Source organism: Chinchilla lanigera, unplaced genomic scaffold (assembly GCF_000276665.1).
Source record: "Chinchilla lanigera isolate Chin_1 unplaced genomic scaffold, ChiLan1.0 scaffold00139, whole genome shotgun sequence".
Lineage (NCBI taxonomy): Eukaryota > Metazoa > Chordata > Mammalia > Rodentia > Chinchillidae > Chinchilla > Chinchilla lanigera.
In genome coordinates, this window is record NW_004955540.1 from 720,017 (window position 1) to 739,595 (window position 19,579).

At 43.2% G+C, this 19,579-nt stretch overlaps 1 long non-coding RNA gene across 1 annotated transcript in view; it reads right to left on the minus strand.

The window, feature by feature from the left end:
• Positions 1 to 19,366, minus strand: part of LOC106147288 — a 58,255-nt gene extending 38,889 nt beyond the window's left edge. The window contains exons 1-2 of the long non-coding RNA XR_001232111.1: positions 19,243 to 19,366; positions 2,363 to 2,473 (exon numbers count right to left, since the gene is read on the minus strand). This is a non-coding gene — a long non-coding RNA (uncharacterized LOC106147288). The remainder of the gene's footprint in view (positions 1 to 2,362; positions 2,474 to 19,242) is intronic.
• Between the last annotated feature and the right edge of the window lie 213 nt (positions 19,367 to 19,579).

A 19,579-nucleotide genomic window follows, 5' to 3' on the forward strand; every position in this document is an offset into this window, starting at 1 on the left:
CTCCCGGCGGTCGGAACGCCGCCCGGTGCACACCCGCCAGACCCCTCGCGCGGGGCTCCGGCGCCGCCTCCCCGAGAGCCGCGCCGAGTCTCCCCCGAGTCCCGGCCTCCAGCGCGGCCAACCCTGCCCTGGGAATTCCCGCGCACTCTGCTCCCCAGAAAACCCTTTGGCCTCAGTCCTAGGGTAGGTCTGTTATTTTAAAAATTCTGCTTATTTAGAAAAATGACCACTTAAGTACATTATTAAAATAAAAACCAGAGCATAGGTCGAGGCCAAAGTAAAACAAGGCTTCGTGGAAACGCAATTGCTGCTTGGATGACAGGGTCCGAAGGAAAAGCAGCCACCTGCACGGCCTGGGCGAGTTCAAGTTGTGGGAGAAGTTAGGGGCGCACCCCTTGGGCGCCTTTCTGGAATTTGAACTCAGACCTCAGTGATGTGGAGCTTATGCTCTTAGCTGGAAAAAACGCAAGCCTTTAAATGCGGAGTGTTTCCATGTGCTCAGCACACATTTCCTAAATGCAATGGACATGGCTGGAGACGCGTGGCCTTCGTCCGAAAACAGCTGTAGACTCTCCTTTGGCTCGGTTGCCTGACCCGGAGATGTTGGGTCAAGGGTTTGGACCGAAAGGTCCTCTGTGCCAGTCCCAAGGGGACTGGGCAGCGAACAGCCCATGCTCCCAGCGCCTGCCTCTCCCCCTTCTCTCCTGCGCCCTGCACAGAGCCCACCACCCCTGTCTTCCAGTGGCAGCTCACCTTGCTGGGACCAAAACTCTGACACTGGCCGTGGCCACAGCATGGTCATCTGCCACCCAGGCTTCAGTGTACACTGACTTTCCCAGTTGTCCTAAGTCAAACCTCTGGGGATGTTATGGTTTATGTCTGTGTGTCCCCTCAAAGCCTCATACGGCCATGGGGCAGGCTTTTAGAGTTTGATTATGGGTGTGAGAGCTTCACCCGCCCTGGGGTGGATAGTTTGCGTATGTAAGGGAGAGGAAAAGAGTGCTTGAGGCCATTCCTCCCCGATTCCACCCTGGTGTGTGGTTGTTGCTTTGCTGTGTTTTGCCGCCATGAGCCGTAGCTCTCTGCCATGTGCCAGTCTTCCTTGTAATCTGCCAAGTACGGACTGAAACCTCCACAAACTGTAAGCGAAATAAACCTTTCCTTCCTTAATTTTGGGCGTCAGGTATTTTGTACCAGCAACGAGAAAAAAGTAACCAAGACAGGGGGAAGGGGTCCAAATCCCCAAAATTAACGAGGCACACCATGAGGTAGACTCCAGATGTGTGAGCCTCACTCGATTCTCAGACCCTCCTACAACCTCCATCCCTCTGCATGCTCCAGACCCTTCCAGACCCTTGGACTTGGAGCATCCCCGTTGGCTCTCAGGGACATGGCCCCAATTGTTCCCGACCTGCTCAGCTCCGAGGAAGTCCAAGAGGAGTGAAAGACCGCGCTGCAAAGCTTCGCGGTGAGCTCCAGGGTCTTCACAGCTTAGCCCTTTCAAATGGGAAAGAAAGCTACCTCGAAGTTGAGGTTAGTTTATAATTTTGAAAACTAACCAAAATCTCATGAGGGGAAGGAAGGGACGGGGAGAGACAGGGACAAAGAGAGGTTTTTTAAAAAATATAAATTGGTTCATGCAATAATGGAGCCAAGAAGTCCCCAGATATGTAGGATAACAGGTTAGAGATGCAGAAAAGCCATCAGTGTAATTCCATGTGACTGAGGCTGGAGGACCAGGGGACTGATGCTATCACTGCTAGTCTGAGGCTGCTGGCTTGAGGACTGGACTTGAAGGGTGCTGGTGTAATTCTCAGAGTTTAAAAAATCAGAGAATCAGGTTCTCTGCACCTTCCAGGGGCAGTAGATGATAGCTGTCCTCGCTCAAGAAGGGAGAGAGAATTTGTCTTTCCTCTACCCTAGGTTCTGTCTGAATCCTCCGTGGATTGGACAGTGCTCACCGACATCGGCAAGGCTTGTGTCTGGAAAGACATCACAAGCACAGCCTGATAGTGGTTTACCAGCTATGTGGGTAACCCTTAACTCAGTCAAGTTGACACATAAAATTAACTATTACTCTCTTTCTTAAATGTGTACAAAGACATCATCAGAATTAGTGTATGGCCTTGTAACCTTGGGCCCTAGTTTACTTTTCATGGCTCTCAGTTTCCTCACCAGGGAAGGAGGGAGAATCAAGTACACACTACAGGGCACTGTGCAGGGTTACAGTGTGAGTAGACAGACCAGAAAGTCCCTGGTCCTGGGTGGTGAATGCTCAGCACACAGTGCCTCATTATCGATTGCACATCAGTCAGCTGGGACCAAACACCTGAGGTACACAGCCCAGGGGGAGAGGACTTACTTTGGCTCACCAGTTCAGAGCTTGCAGCCCGTGGCTGGCTGGTGCCAAGGCAGAAGCACCACAGAGAGCACCCGGGAGGGAAGCAGCCTTCCATGGTGGCTGGAGCAGAGTCTGGAAGAGCCAGAGAAAGAGGAAGGGTTGAGACAAAGGCAGACACCCTCTCTCTTAGTCATCTTCCTTTTGCTGAGACACACTGCCCCACAGCATCAGCTTCAGAGAGGAGAGGTTTACACTGGCTCAGTTTAGAGCCTGAGTCCATGGTTGACTAGCACTGAGGCAGGGTGGCCTGGCAGGAAGCCCTGGCCGAGCAGAGTTACTCAGGCCTGGTGGACAGCAGGTGGAGTGAAGAGAGGAGCTGGGGATGGGGTGAGTAAACTCTTCCCAGCCAGGTATGCCCCTGAGAGCCACCCTCTGTCCAGAGCCCACCTCCCAATGCAGGCCAGCTGTCAGCCCCCATGGTGTAGCTATCTTCTAAAAGCCCTGCCGGGGCTGGGGATTTAGCCCAGTGGCATAGCGCCTGCCTGGCAAGTGTGAGGTCATGAGTTCGATCCCCAGTACCAGAAAAAAAAACAAAAAACAAACAAACAAAAAAAGCCCTGCCAAAGGGCCCACGAGGTTCTTGGGGGACATCTAGATAGAAAACGTGATGTACTTCCAGATCACATCCCTAGCGACCCGCTTGCTCCAGCCCCAGGCCCTGGCTTCGAACTGCACACTCCGCTGGGAGCCATCAGTGTAGCAGTCTGCTAAGAAGATGAGCAGTGCACAATCCGTTCACCTTTGAAAGCCTGTCCTCCAGACCCCTGAACCTTTGGGGATATTTCTGGTCCAAACTGTAACAGCGTGTGGTATTGATCTCAGATATTTTATCTATGCGTTATGAAAACTGCTGAACAATTGGCCTGTGCTTAATTAATGTGGTGAGATTTTCCCTCCCTCTCTCCCTTCTTCCCCTTCTACTTCCCTTCCTTTTCTTCTCTTTCCCCAGTGTTCAGTGGGTCCTGAGAAGAGGCAGAGACTGTGAGTTGGGACCGCAGGAGAGAAGTGGGTCATGTCAGCCAAGGCTCAGGAACTTCACATTGGAGGCAGAGGGTTTGCTGTGTGTTCTGTGCACAGATGCTTGGGAAGGACAAGCATGAACTAAAGCAAAGGAGATGGAACTGAAAATTTTTACTTTTCTCAGCATTGCCTAATTCAATAATATTTCTGGAAAAATCCTGAAGGAGGAAAGCAACACTGGGAAATTGAGGAGTTTCTTTTGAACAGGCAGTGGGTGGACATTCTTAAGCATGGGAGCCTCATCCAGGAAGCCAGAGGCTTCATACTTGCTCCACTAGGAATGTGTGACTTCTCAGAGGGTGGCTGGGGAGATGCATTGGTGCAGAACAGACAGTGCCACTTCTACAGCCACACTTGGGGCATTTTTACATGGCCACACTGGGGATCCGACAGTCCAGTCAAATCTTAAAGGCCTGGAGCTCACTGTGGAGGCCTGCGAGATCTGTATGAGGAGGCTAGAGGGTCTGTGATGGGAGCCAGGAGATAGGCACCCAATTGAAGACTGGAGCTCTTCCAAAGCACAGAAGTGAGCCTTCTTGCTTTCCCTTGTTTTCTGTCCAGGCTACAAGCCTATTGGTTGGTGTCAACCATACCCATTGTGGTTCTTCCATCTTCAGTAAATCCATCACCCTCATGCAGAGCTGTGCTGAGCCAATCTGTTGGGTGTTTCTAACTCAAGTTGACACATTATCACTATCACTATCACTATCACTATTCCTAAAGTGGATCTCTTCCCATGGCTATTTATAGCACTACTCTGTTTATTTCTTTTTTAGGATTTATCAAACTTTGTAAATTCTTTATGCATACGTTTATTAGTATTATTTAAAATTCTGCCTTTCCAGTATGGCAAAAACTATGTCTACCTTGTACACTATTGTATTTTTTTTTTTTTGTAGTCTTGAGGATTGAATCCAGCCTCACATATGCTAAACAAGTATTTTACACTTTACTGCCCAGCTCAATTTTAGATTTTGAGGCAGGATCTAACTAGGCTGGCCAGGCTGGCCTTCAACTTGTGACCCTCTGCTGTAGTCTCCCTAGTAGCTGAAATTACAGACATGAGCCAAAGTGGCCAGCCACTCTTGTGTCTTTAGCACACATGATAGGAAATTAGTACACAGAAAGTACAATGATATTTGCTTAACAAGTAAATCAATCATATTAAGCACATGGAATTTTAAAAAGAATAAACTATTAAGTTTAAGGCAGTACTGAAATATTTATTTGGCACTTAGCATTTATTTTTGTTCATGTTGTTTCTGTTTGAAAAGTTCACTTTTGGGTTGAAAAATAAAATCTTAAGAGTGTTCTAAGTCACTCCAGTCACAGCCACAGCAGGCTGAGGATCTGACCATTTTTAATACAAGGGATGCCACTCTGATCCCTAGGTCCCTTTTGGCTGGCAGACATGGTACCTAATTGTACCATGAGAGTTTAGCTTATTTGCTTAAGGTTTTGAATCTCAAGTGCCAATAGCACAGGATAAATTCACTCATGTCTTTTTTAGGAAAAGAAGCATTGTTTTTCACTAAGCCAGGAACAGGGGTCTGAGTAGAGGAATCTCACAGGTACATACATACATACACATTTGCTTGCTTTCTTTCTTTCTTTCTTTCTTTCTTTCTTTCATTCTCTCTCTTTTCCTTTCATCCTTTCTTTTTCTTTCTTTGTTTTCTCTCTCCCTCTCTCTCACTCTCCCTCTCTCTCTGTGACAGAATCTCACTATGCAGACCAGAAGCTGGCCTTGAATTCATTATATGGCTTAGGCTGGCCTCAAACTCTCAGCAGTCCTCTTGCCTCAGCCTCTGGAGTGCTGGGATTACAGGCACACTCCACCATGCTTGGCTATACATTTCTTTATGAATACCAAAAGATACAAGCTTGGGGCTATGTGGTTCCACTTACCAAAAATAAGTATCTCAGTAAAGGAAACAATCCACAGAGATATACCATGACTTTTATCAAACTTGTTCCATTGTTATAGTCAATAAAATCTTTGGGTGATATCTCCATTATAAAACACACTCTGCCCTCCAATATTCTGTTTCTTGAAACATGGAAAAATTTGCAACTGTAGAATCATAGTATTTTTAGTTTAGCAATAACAATTCAATTGTTAACTTGGAAATTAGCAATAACAAAAATCTAGGAGTGTGTCTTAGTTATTTTTCTTTTGTTACAAAGACAAAATACCTGACACCCAAAATTAAGGAAGGAAAGGTTTCTTTAGCTCACAGTTTGTAGAGGTTTCAGTCCATAATGAGCTGGTTCCAAGGCAGGGTGGCCTGGCACAACAGTTCAAGGCAGCAGAAGACAGCAAAAGCACTAAGAGCAAAAATGGGGGAGAGCAAGCCTCTTTTTCTCCCTTATATTGTATGCTGGCTACCCACCCTAGGATGGGTGCTCTACAACCACACTATCTCCATGTCTTCCTCTTGCACAGGCTGAGGTCCAAGTGAGGGCCCTGGCCTCCTGCTTAGTCACTTAGTTAAACTCCTAAAATTTTCAAGTTGACATCACCCATTACAGAGTGCCATCTCAGCCACATCACATATAATATAATGGCAAACAAATGTTTACATCCCATTGAATTTTTTGTAATAAGAAACTGCAAATAATAATTTCAATTTATTTTGTCCTTATAAGACTTCAGAGATTATGGTAGGCATTTGAAGACATTTCTTGATCCTTTTTTGGTTTTTTCTTTTTATAATACTGGAGATTGAACCAATGCCCTTCTCACTGGGCTGTTTCCAGTATTTTTTTTTTTTTAGAAAGGTCTTATATTTTTGTTTTGAGACTGGGTTTTGCTAAGTTTCTAGGTCCCCCAGGCTGGGCTTGAACTTATGATTTTTCTGCCTGAGGCTTCTAGAATGTGGGATTAGAGATGTGTGCCATGAGGCCCTACTTTAAACCCATTTTCATAAGGCTGTTTCTGAAGATTCAATCAGATATGACATAAACAATTGTTTACCAAAATCCATTATCCTCTTTACTCCATGTGGTAGACTGACAAGTGGTGGTCAACTTGTAACCCCCAGCTGAACTGAGTAAGCATGGTGCTGGGTGTGGGAGGCCTACCTGGGGACTGTTAACAGCATCATAAGAGGCAGAACTAGAGAAGGAGCTGGGAGAGGCTATTGGGAGATGACAGAGGCAGTTGGGAGCTGGTAAAAGCTGTAAGGAGCTTGTCATGTTGGCTTTCTGGATGAACTTGGATGTTTTCATCCTACAAGGAGCTTGGGACCTTGTTGGCACTGAGAATGGCTTTGGTTCACTTTGGGGGAGCTCTGGTCCTCACTCTGAGCATCACTTACTGACTCTGGAGGGGAAGATGGTACACTGCTCAGTCTCCTGAAGAAGCTTGTCACATTGGCTTTCCTGATGGGAACTCAGCTGTCCTGATAACTGGAGGAGCTCGGGACCTCACTGTTGCTGAGGGTGGCTGTGGTACTTTTCAGGGGAGCTCTGATCCCTACTTTGCATGTCATTCCCTGGCTCCAGTGCAGATCCGTCAGCCTGCTAGCACAGATCCTTTATCCCACTGGCACAGACTTTCTAGATTCTACCACAAACCTTTGCACCTTCCCAGTGCAGATCCATGAAATAGGCCTGCATGAGATATTGTCACAGGCTCTAGGCCTCCAGTTGGACTCATGGGAGGCACTGTTATGGGTTCTAGGTCTTCAGCTGAACTCATGCAGGACATTTCTATGGGATCCAGTCTTCAACTGGGTTCTCTGGTCTTTAGTGTGTGGACAGATTTCCTGCACTCTTTTGTATATCATTCTTTGTTTTGTTTTGTTTTGTTTTCGTCTTTTTGAGATAGGGTCTCACTATGCAGTTCAAGCTGGCCTTGAGCTCACTTTGTAGCCCAGGCTGGTCTTGAACTAGCAACGACCCTCCTGCCTCAGCCTCCTGAATGTTGGGATTGCAGGTGTGCGCCACTGCACCTGGCTGTATATCATTCTTTGGGTGACTAGATAAATAATCCTGTAAAATATGTGTCCTGTATTATGTGTTTCCCCTTGCAAAATAACCCCAAACCACAACACTCCAGTGGCAGAGATGTGGCTGTGCTCCTCCTCACTTGAGTAAGGAAACCTTTTTGATCCAGGACTTCCTCTCTTTCTTCTTGCCGATGAAGGGAATGCTGCTGACTGTGGCGAACTCAGAGACTTTGTCCTACAAATGGTCTCACAAAAGTCATCTTGGTCCTTAAATGCCCACAAAGAGGGGAAGCTTCAACTTGTGTGAATGAGAAAGTTTTATTCAGGACCAGTTAATTTTAGGGTCTTCTTTGTAATTGTAACTAACATTCCCTTGTCTAATACAAACACTACCCTTGAACACAGGAAGAGCTGTGTCATTGCTGGCTGTTGCTACCACTGTGATTGTCTGTAGCTGTCCTCACCGCAGCCCTGCTTCTGCATGAGAACCATGGTAGATGATACATTTGTGCTGCACAAGTCAGAAATTAATTTCTAATGAATAAAAGAAGGAGGTGCAGTGGAGGAGGGTATTCTTAGTTGTAATTTCATTTACTGATTTGAAATTTATCATATATTTAGCAATTACAATTTTTGTCTGTTCTACCAACCTTATGATAAGGGAATCTGAAAATAGCAAATACTCTTAAAAGTGGAGAATTTAGACTAATATATATGAAAAAACAAGTTATTCCAGCAGATAGCCCTCCATGCAGATGAAGTACTCCATGAATCTTAGTTCTAAAGGGATGGGAGAGGATACATTAGCTTGTACTTTTCCTCAATCAGAAATCACAAGATTTCAGGACAAGATATAGCTCCTCAGAAAAGCACAGGATTTCAGGAAAAGATGTGAGCAGTTCTGACCGTGTTGTGTGAGTTGGGGCCAGGATATGGAAAAAGGGCTCTCTCTTCCATTCATAAAACATGGGTTCTGAGTACAGTATGGTGGTGCATGCCTGTAATACCAGCATCCTGGGAGGCTGAGGCAAGAGCCCGGCAACTTCAAGCACAGTCTGGCCAATTTAGCAGACCCTACTCCAAAATAAGCTAAAAGAATGGTTGGGGATGTAGCTTAGTACAAAAGCCCTCAGTATTGAATATGTGTCCCACCAAAAGGTTCTTCTTTAATGGGGCCTGTTCTCCAATCTTTTGTTTTTGTTTTTTTTAATTTTTTTATTTTAAAGAGTAAAAGAAGGATAACATAATAATAGGAGGGGCTTACTAAATTACAGACAAAGTGGTAGGAAATTATCAATGGTTATTGTTTTACATATTGTTATCTATAAGATAGTTTCTCAGGAAAACAAGTAGACAAATGATACTGAGTTACAGACAAAAGAGGTAGGAGATTATCAATAGTTGTTGTACTAAGGTACCTTCAAAGTGGCTTCTAAAGAATATAAATAGAACTATACATGAGTGACCTACTGAATAATCATTCAATAGTTCTCAATGGTTGTTGTAGGAAACACATAATAATAAACATGGATCCATTTATGAAATAGGATAGGAACAACACAAACATTACAGAGTTATGGATAGATTAGTAGGAAAATATCAATCACTGCTGTAATACATGGTGGTATCTTCAAAGTGGTTTCTCAGGAAGACAGAGATACACAAGAAGGATCTAACAAGTAGTTACAGCCTAAGGGTTGTCAAAAATCAAGTGAGTCATCTGGGGTGAAAGCCATTTTTTGTAGCGTTTTCTCTCCAGCTTCCCATCGCATTGGGACCCCACAACCAGTTAGTGTCCTCTCCCCAACTGTCAGCACAGGCAACAGGAATCCTGCTGCAGACTTCTCCAGAGCTCCACCACAGCCTGTACTGTCAGGGGAAGAATGGCTTCCAGTGAGTCTCTGCATGTGTTGTGCAAGGTCCTCCTGGTTTACAGCTTCCGAGTGGCTCTCGTGACCCCAGTCCACTGGACCTCTGACTCTGTGGGCTTAGTCTGCATTCTCATGTTCTCTGAGTCCTTGTTCAGCAGCTGCTCCTCCGCTGGCTCTGGACCTTTCCTGTTCTCAATGTCAGGAGCAAGAGTGGCCCGTTGTATGGCATGTATTCCCAGGGGTTGTTCAAAGTTTGAATGATTCACACACATCCGTGGGTGGGCAACTGCAGTCCGTGCATGGTGGGCCAATTGTCTCACTGTTTCTCTGTGTCATGATAGATCTCAATTGAGCAGCAGTGGCCGGCCTAAGGGCAGGCACGCAACAGCGCTCTCGGCCGCATGGCTCCCCATGTGCTGGGGGCCCTCCCTCTGGGGGCCTATGAGGCCTGTTCTCCAATCTTATCAGCTTTCCTCATTATTCTGGCTAAAAGCAGTCAAGGCTGAAACCATGTAGGCTCAGAAAAGGGGGGAAATGACTGATGGGAAACCTCCAAAGAAAGGGTTGGATCCTGGTCAGCAAGACATGGGCTGTCTGTTTCCCCTTTTGCCTACAGTAACACCACATACAGGACAAGCTGCACCTCATTTTGGCTGGAATGTGTTTTCAATTTAGGGTCTGAGTTTCCAGATTGACTTGTGAGCATCTAAAGAACTCAGTGTCACCATAACATAGTGTTTCCTAAAGGCCAGGGGGTCATAAGTAAGGAAGCAGGCAGTGATTAGCTGGTTGCCAGTGTGTCAGTGGTCAAAGGCACTGAAGTGATGGGGGAAACCGATGTGGAAACCAGGAGAGAGAGCTGTGGGGAGATGGCACCTGGCCCCAAGAGGCTTTCTCAGTGAGAGGGATTGGAGGAAAATGAATATTCTTGGGGGACAGAGAGAGCAAGATGGAAATTTTACAGATGATTTAGAATGTGCATATAGTAATAACAACAACAATAAATAGATGTAAGAAATACCTTTTCCAGCAAGGAATAGGAACCATAACAAAGGGAAAAGTAATCTCAGTTTGAAGCAATTAGATTCACAAAAGGTCCAGGGGTTAATCTTGATATAATTGTTTTATGCATCATGAAAATAATACCAATTAAAAGAAAATACTTATTCTAGGAATAACTAGCACCACTTGTGAATTTCTTTTTTAGGACATTCATAACACAGAATGGTGAGTTTTATTTTGGGAAGTTGGTAAATGAATTTAAAGTATCTTGATCATTTTCAATCCCACTCCACCCTACCTTTTACCTGTTTTTCTTATTTGCAGTGCTGGGTATTGAACCAGAGCCCTATGCATGAGGGGAAAGGGCTCCGCCTTGAGGTACACCATGGGTGCTGCCATAGGTGCTGTCTTGCTTTCTTGGTGTCCTGTTGACATGTCAGTCACTTGTCGGCAGCGCTATGAGGTCATCCTACTTAATAATTTGTGGAGGTGTTGATATTCCTGCTTTACATGAAAAAGTGAAGAAAATTAACAAGTTTAAAGGGCTGCAGCATCCCCTTTTCATGTGTCCTCTCCTCTCTAAAATAATGGCTTAATGAAGATGAATTTAAATGTATCTAGAATGGAAACGGCCATAGAAGAGCACATGGAGAAGGGGAGAGGTAGCCGTGCCATTAGATTTGCTCTGTTGCTTATGAAGTTGATGTGATGGGATTTGTCTAGTTTATGAACTTACCTGACTCGATTCCCTTTCTCCCTTCCCATACCCACCTTGGAGGCCACTTCATTTCTCTACTGGGCCCTTTTTGACCCTCAGTCTGGCTGCCCTAAAAGCAGTCATTCTTTGATCTCCAGGGAGTTGCTCTGATGTTCTGCCTGATTCCCTGTATTTTAAGGAGAATTTCACCCCAAATACTTCCCCTTATATAATTGAGAATCTTGTATGGATTTTCTTTAGAAAACATTTCTATGCTGTTGAGGGGCAGGTAGCTCGGAGGGAGGACAGTTCCTTTTTGCTATTTACCTTGAGAGTGTCCTGTGGGGAAAGGAAGTATCATTGGTCAGCACAGCATTTTTTTTTTTTTAATGTTTTGGGTGTTCTGAAACATGGAAGCTTTCTTCATATACAGATATATTTGCCAGTGATAAATCTTGCCAATAGAACCACTCTGACAATTTAGAGTATTACAACATTCATTGCGGGGACTTTGTGATTCCCTCCTAAATCTTCCTTTCTTCATCCTAACGCCAGTGGCATTCCATTACATGACAATTTATTTGTGAATGGGTTTTGTTTACATAGGCAATAAGGTCAAGTGAGCAGAATATTTGAATCCAAGATTAAATAGATCTGGAATTATATTTAAAATACTGATAAACGGTGTGACCTGAGTTTTAATGTCTCTGAATTTTCATTGTTTTACTTGTAAAAGTGAGGAAAGTGAAGCCTTGTATAGTTCTTACAGAGCTCTTGGGAGATAGATGATGGCTAGGCTTTCTTTTCTTAATCCCAACTGTTTAATGAATAGTGTTTGTTTGTTTGTTTGTTTTTTGGTACCAAGACTTGAACTCACAACCTCAGGCTTGCCAGGCAAGTGCTTATGCCACTGAGCTATATCCCTGGCCCCTAATAAGTAGTGGTTTGTGTTTCTGAAGTCTAGAAAGTGTTATAAGAGTTGAAAAAACATAGCAGTAATGATGGAATAATACTTGGTAGAATTTCTCAATGAGAACCAATTCTTATTTTTCTTGAGCCCCAAAATATCTTCTGTAAGTCACTTACCATGCCATGTTAACTAAATTTTAACATTAGTGGCTTACTCATTTTTGGAAGTTTGGAAATATCTTTTAAAGTCCTTTTTCATTTAATATCCTGCCTTATTTGGCTTATTAATATTATACTATTATTTTTTTGTCCTGTATTAGTCAATGTTGGTTGCATATTAATATGCTTAGTGTGTCTAAGTCCTTGGCTAACTTGATTTTTTAAAAATTTGTAATCTACATATTCTTCTTCAGTATTCCAAATCTGTCTGTTCCATTCTGAAGCATCTTTTAAAATTAAAAGTCATCAATATGTGCCTCAGACTGCACAAGACATCCAATATCTGTGTGTGAGAGGTGGTCTTTAAAATAGTGTTTCCCCCAAGTCATCTACAACTTACTATATTTTTATAATTAGAAAATTGTTTTCTTCCAAATAAATCATCAGAACAGAAGAAAGAGTGACAGAAAAGCAAATGTTTATATGCTTTGGCTATAGAATGGTGGGAAATAATTGCAAGCCCCAAATACCGTAAAATTGGTTGAGACAATCTTCAGCTTGTGCCAGTGGATATAATTATGGGGGAGCTCTTCAGTGTGGGTGAGGTAACTATCACAAGTTCCATGTTTTACTATCTAAAATTTTAACTACAGTTAATGTTCTTTCTGCATCTTGCACTAACTTACAAAATCCAAGTAAAAAGATAATCCTTGCAGCAAACATACCCTGGTGTTTTTCTCCCACGTGGAAAAATGTTCCATTCAATATTACAAATGATTTTATGCTTCTTCTATTATGCAGTCTTTGTATTAGTAAGGGGCATTTTTATTACATTTTTTGTGTTTGTTGTCATTTTGAAATGTAATTGCAGTCCCTGCCTCTTAGGACCTTGAAGAACCCATATTGGGATGTTTGGACTGACTGAGCTGGGTGGAGGTGAAGAAATATTTAACCTACGATAGCATGGCTTTTCAAAAGTCTCCATCCATTCCTTTTCTTTCCCTCAAAGGTCCTCCTGAATAGAGAATTTTTTGGCTTTTTAGTGACTAAATCCTGGTCCTATTCTTTTGGCTTTTGTGTTTTCTCTGGGTGACCAAGTCCCTTAAACTCTGCTAAGTAATCAGCTCCCTTCTGAGGAAGTTCTTCAGAGGTCAGAGGCTAATGGCATCAAACATCAGGCTGCCTGATTTATTGTAAGAGTGTTTGGTTAAGATCAAGATCTCTGATAAGAGCAAAGCTGCTGTGTCTGGGAAAGGGAATGGTGTTCCCTACAGTGCAGTAATTCTTAGAGAGGGGCAGAGAAAGGAAGATTTGTTGAACAACTGCTAAGTCCTGCAGTTTATTTTTCTCTAGCACTCTTATATTGCATAAATACCTTTTCAATACTGAAAGCCATATGTTGAATTATGGGTAAAAACAAGAAAGATTCACTCTTAGATCTACACCATCAAGGGTAACAGCAAACTGAATGACTGGAAAAGAACTGTGAAGCAAAACTAATGAGTTTCCAGTTCCTTGAGCTTCAGTCCAGACTCCCTGGGTTTGGAGGTCAAAGCTCACCACTCAAAGTGGCACCTCATATTTTATGGAAGTGCTTTCCTCTGAGGAGTTGAAAGAAAGTACCTGGTAGATATCAGCTATTTTGTGCAGTGAAAGAAGACACAGATATCATCCACTGAAAAGCTATATTTAAAGATCTGCATTTCTTGATCCATCCAATTTTATAATATTGATTTTATTTTCAACTTTACCCTTATATTATGCTTACATCCTTACATCAAGCTGGCATAACACATTGCCCAGAAATATAAATTGGCATGCTTTTTTCATAAGGGACATTAGAATTTCCTTGGGGACCCATTAAATTCCCCAAGGAAATTGCATACATAAGGCAGTGTAAACTGCATGTAAAAACTAGCCTTGTTCTACTTATTTGTCCTCATCTGTTCTCTCATTTTTCTAATTATCTGTATTTCATATTTCCAATGATGAAGGGGTGTCCTAATGATGTCCAACAATTAATTTAGGAGAAAATCTTCAAAACACCATGGGAAATAATTACAGTGTGGCAGGGAAGTAAAAGACACTGTTTATGGTGACAATGTAGTTCAACATCTTCATTTTGCTGATGAGGAAAATTATAACTCAGGCAACACCAAATCCTTCATTATCAGAAAGAAAAAAATACTTTTGTTTATGGCAAAACTTTGCCTTGAAATTGGAACCTTACAGGGTTAGGAAAGTCTGCTGCTGGGATCTGCTTGGTTAGTAGCGGGGCTGCCCGTTAGGGTGGAGGTTCCTGCTCAAGAGATGAGGATAAGCACATGAAAGGGCACCAGGTCTTCACCTCTCAAGGACAGAACAGCCTGGTTTTCTTCCTTGTTGAAGGGACACTACACCAGCCAGGGCTCTTTGGTTCTGATCCCAGGTCATCTATCACTTGGCTCTCAGGCAAGATGACTATACTCTCTTGTATCTAACAGTCTTTTGGGGAAAATGAGTTGCTTTCTCCATGAAACATTACCTGACCCCTAAACTTCAAACCAGTTACAGCCCTAACCTTAATAGATACTGGCTTTGTATTGCTAATTTTCTGCACAAATCACTATATGCCCTACCTTCTTGGTGGCACTGTGTAGCTCATAAAGATAAAAATTAAATCTTTTGCACTGGCTCTTATCTGTCATGTTGGATATAAAAGTAGGCATATAAAGAATGCTTTAGATTTTTCCTGTCTTAAAAACTTATAGGTACAAGAATGCATTCTTCCTCCTTTTTATCCTTTTGTTCACCTTCTCCCAACCACTGTGACAGTAGTTACTTCAGTGACATTAATATTAGAATAACATGATGTAGGGTTGCTCATATATCTTGCAGTTTAATTGTCGTAATTATACTCTGAGGTAAGTTTTATTATCCCTAATTTTCAAATATAGAAATGGAGGTTTAAAAAGGTCAAGTAACTTGCCTGGACTATAGTAAGCAGAAAGTGGCAGAGTTGATATTTAAGACAGGTTTCCAGGCTTCCCAGGGAAGACATTTTCCCTGTTCCATGATGGCCTCTTATCTGTGTCAGTTACTTTCTCTTTGCTGAGACACAGTACCTTACCCTACAATTTAAAGGAGGAAGGGTTTATTTTGGCTCACCATTTGTAGAGGGTTAAGTCCATAGTCCAGAGCAGGGTGGCATGGAGGATGGTAAATACTTCATAATATGGCAATGAATAGCAGAGAGCAGGATCAAGGGAAGAAGGAAGAAGAGAGACCCTTCCAGGTCATGGCTACAGTGACCACCTCCTCCAACAGGCTTTCAGTCTCAGCATCACAACTAGCTATAAACTCAGCAGTGGACTAAGCCAGCAATAAGTATCAGCCCTCATGGTCCGCTCACTTCCCAAAGCTCCACCTATGAGCACAGGAGGCTTTGAGGACACAACTAGATATTAACCATAACATTCTGCCCAAGCCCAAAAAAGACTCATGTATATTTCTTTATGCAAAATGAACTTAGTCCATCTCTCAGAATTACCAAAGTCTTAACAGTTTCAGTATTGCTAAAAAGTCTAAGTTCAAAGTACCCTCTGAGATTTAAGGCAAACTCTTAGCTGTGAGCCCCTGTAAAATGAAAAATATTAATCACCCCCAACATACAATGGCACAGGATAAACATGTTCATCCCAGAAGGTACAAATAGGGGGACAGAAAGGAATGGAATTAAAGCAAGACTGAAACCAAGCAGAGCAAACATTAAATCTGTAGCTCCATGTCCAGCATCCAGGGCAATCTGTAGCAAGCTGTCAACCAAAGGGCTTGGGTGGTTCTGTCCCTACAGCATGGTCGGTTGTAAACCTCATGGCTCTTCTGGTTGGGTGGCTTTGCTCACTCCCTGCAGTTTTCCTCAGATGATTCGCATTTCTTGCTTCTCAACCTTTTGGGGTCTCCGTTGCACTTTCAGCTTCACACTCACAGCTTCACTGCCCTCTCAGGGACACACTGCCTGGCCTCCCAGTTTTTTTTCCAAAATCTGGGTGGAAACCTTCCTGACCCCACAACTCTTGCTTTCTGTGCCTGAAACTGGCATCATGTGAATGAAGCCACAGTTGCTGTCAGCTGCAGCAGTAGCCAGGCTTCCTTCTTTCTTGATGTTGTGGTCAAGTGTCTGGGTTACTTTACATGATGAGCCAAATCCCCAGCAGCAAATTCCCTAGGCTACCACAGTTCTGGAACTCAGTGCTCTGGGCTCTCTTCTCAAAGTAAATTCTTTCACATTCACAATTTTCAGCTGCCAAAGGATTGAGCGTTGTTTCCTCACATTGCCTCTAGGCCTTTTCTTCTATAGTCCGGTTCCAAAATACTTAACTTCTTTTTAATGCAAATCTTTTCAGCAAACAAGTTCTCCTCTACTTCATCTTTGCAAGCCACAATTGTACAGGAGCTTCCTTTCTGGTGAAAGTCAAACTTTTAAAATCATCCAGTTCTGCCTTTTGTTCTTATTACGGTACAACTGACCAACAATAGCCATGCCACAAGCTCAGCACTAGACTTCCTTGAAATTTCTTCTGCAACACTAATTAGTCCATCTCCCTTAATCTCATTCTCCCACAATGTCTCTGGACATGAGCAAAATGCAATAAATTTTCAGACAGAGCATAACCCACATGGCCTGGTGTTCAATTGCCAATGCAGTCTTTCTTCTCAACTGAAGCCTCCTGAGCCTGTTCTTTATTGGCTGCATTTCTATCAGTAATGTGGTCTTCTGAGCTCTGAGAACAATCTCCCATCAGACTTGATGTACATCATTCCAGGGCTGCTTCTCCAGGTGGAATTTCCAAACCTTTCCAAACTCTTTCCGCAAGCTAGTTCCAAAGGTTTCTGAACCATATGGTTGGGTAGCACTACGACAGTGACCCTAGTTCTGGTACCAAAATCTGTCTCAGTTACTTTGTTTTCCTGGAAACATAATCCCCCACATCCACAAGTGAAAAGAAGAGAGGTTGATTTCTGCTCACAGTCTGTAGAGGGTCCAGTTCATAGTCTGCTGGCTCCAAGACAGAGTGGCTGGGAGAAGAGAAATACTTCATGACATGGCAGCAGGAAGAAGAGAGGGGTCAGAGGAAGGGGGAAAGACATAGATCCTTCCAGGTCATGCTCCAGTGACCACCTGCTCCAACAAAGCTTCACCTCACAACATCACATCTAGCTATACTAAACTTACAGATGGACTAATCCAATGATGAGTGTCACACCCCCTTGATCCAGTCACCTCCCAAAAACCTCACCTATGAGCGCATGAGGCTGTGTGGAGACATTTAGATATAAACTGTATCATTGTCCTTCTAAGATAATATACCAGTGCTTCTTTATTTCCAGTCATTAAAACTGCTGAGATACCATCCAGGTATACACTCTGCACAATTATAAAGCAAATATTGTTTATCTTGTCTACTGTAGTTTTTCTTTCAAGGAATCCCTGGTAGTGGAAGTAATAGAGACAGCTAAGTTAGACAGAAATTAATATATAGTCAGAGAGGGACAAGGCTCTCAAGAAAGTCAGCACAAAAATGAAGACATTAGAATTGTAGCCAAAGACACATCTGAGGAAGGCTAGGCCTCCAGACAGAGATGCAATGGCCAGGCCTCCATGCCTCCCTAAGGGATAAACAACAACTTGAGTTGATACTAAAATTAGCACCATATGGTCCAGTAAATCCAGATTGGTATCTGTCACCCAGGTGGGTGGCCAAAGCATCTGGACCCATCCTGTTCTCAAAATGCCTTTGTTCTTTCCATATACTCTTACTATGTGACTCATTTCCCTGTTAGATATTACTTAAGCTGCTATACCTGTACTTCTATACATGGGTTGTCATTTGATGGATATTGAACCCAGGTTGTGACTTTGCTGTATAAATTACTCCTGACAAAGACCCTGTCCTATGCACTGAGGGCCCCTCCTGGAAATCCAAGAGCTGTTCTCCTCAATTCCAGTAAAATGCTCCTAACTTCTTCCTTTCATTAATGACTTCACTGATCAGTGTTAGGGACCAGAACTCACACATCTGACATCAAACATGTTGGGAGGTGTATTCTCCTGTATCAGAACAGGATCTCTGAAAACGCTTAGGATTCCCCACTGTCTTCGCACCCTCAGGACCCTTCTCTACACCTCCTCTCCTGCTTATGAAGATCTTTTTCCCACTGGAATATAAATGACTGCTAAGGCTTAGTATATTTCTTTTTCCATAGCATTTGCAATTCTCAAATGATGAATGTTAAGCCAAAAACATGGTTTTCAGTTGGTAGAAGCTCAGACATACACCATAGAAAGTGGAAATGTCAAAAAAGTGCTCTTCTTACATGAGAAACACAAAATATAAATAAAGAACAAAATGAAAGCTATAACAGGAAGTGGGGACAGCACAGATAGACAGTGGGGGGCTGGGAGTGCACCCCTTCCACCAGCTTGAGTTTAGAAAGCACTCAAAGGCCAGTCCTTGCACTGTTCTGAGAGATGCAGAAAATAAAATAAGGAAGACCCAGGAAACCCCTGCAGCCCCAGGCCAGAGTGCGTGCTCTTTCGACATCCTGCATCAACCTTCAGTCACCTCCTCCCACTGCAAACTCAGCAATGATCATGAATATGGGCTGCACCTCATGTCTATGATTTAATCAGATTGAATTTGGGACACTGATGTTCATCAAAAGCCCCAGAGATGACTCTACACCTCCAGTCATTCCTGTCAGTCTCACCCAGGGAGCTGGCAACAGGCCCCAGGATGGGGTACATGTCCTCTAAACTTCCAGAGCCCAATTTACCTGTTATGTCCTTGCTGCCCCCAACCCAGCTCTTCTGCTCTCTCCACCCTTTCCTTTCTGCTGGTGTGAGCCTTCCCAAGCAATCTCACTGCAATCTTCAATCAGTGTAGCTGCTTTTCTGCTACCTTTGAGTGTGTGCTTTGCAATTCTTCACACGTCCTACACAAGAGCCTGGAATCTCTCTGTGGGTCCATCAGGCAGAAAGAAGGAGATCAAAAGACCAAGGGAGGGGAGAGGAAGTCGGTAAAAATGAATTAAAACGTGTTACTATGTGTACCAATCCTGCAAATGTGCTAATGTAATAAATCAACAACACTGCCATTCTATTTTCCCTCATAAAGAGCCACAAGATAAAAATAAACATCTAGGAGGAGAACATAATAGCTTCCCTAAGCAGATTTCTCAAGTTTTTACCTGGCTTTCAGAGTCTCAGAGTTGTCCCAGCACAGCAGTAGCTGGTGTGAAATACTGTGCAGTAAGAAAACCGTAGATTGGGAATAAACCATGTTAGTGTTGAAGAGTGGGAATAACTCAGAGCCCAGACGTTCGCCTCAGAGCAGCTCTATAGCAACATAACAACAAACAGGTGCAGGTTAGGTGCCCCAGGATGAAGGAAGTCTCAGCTAGGGAGTTACACTTATTTGTCAAAAAAAAAAAAACTAATAAAAATAACAATTTTCATACCATGCTGATCTTTCGTATTTTACTCTGTTAGATCATGTTCTGTGAGATTAAAAATAATGTAAACCCA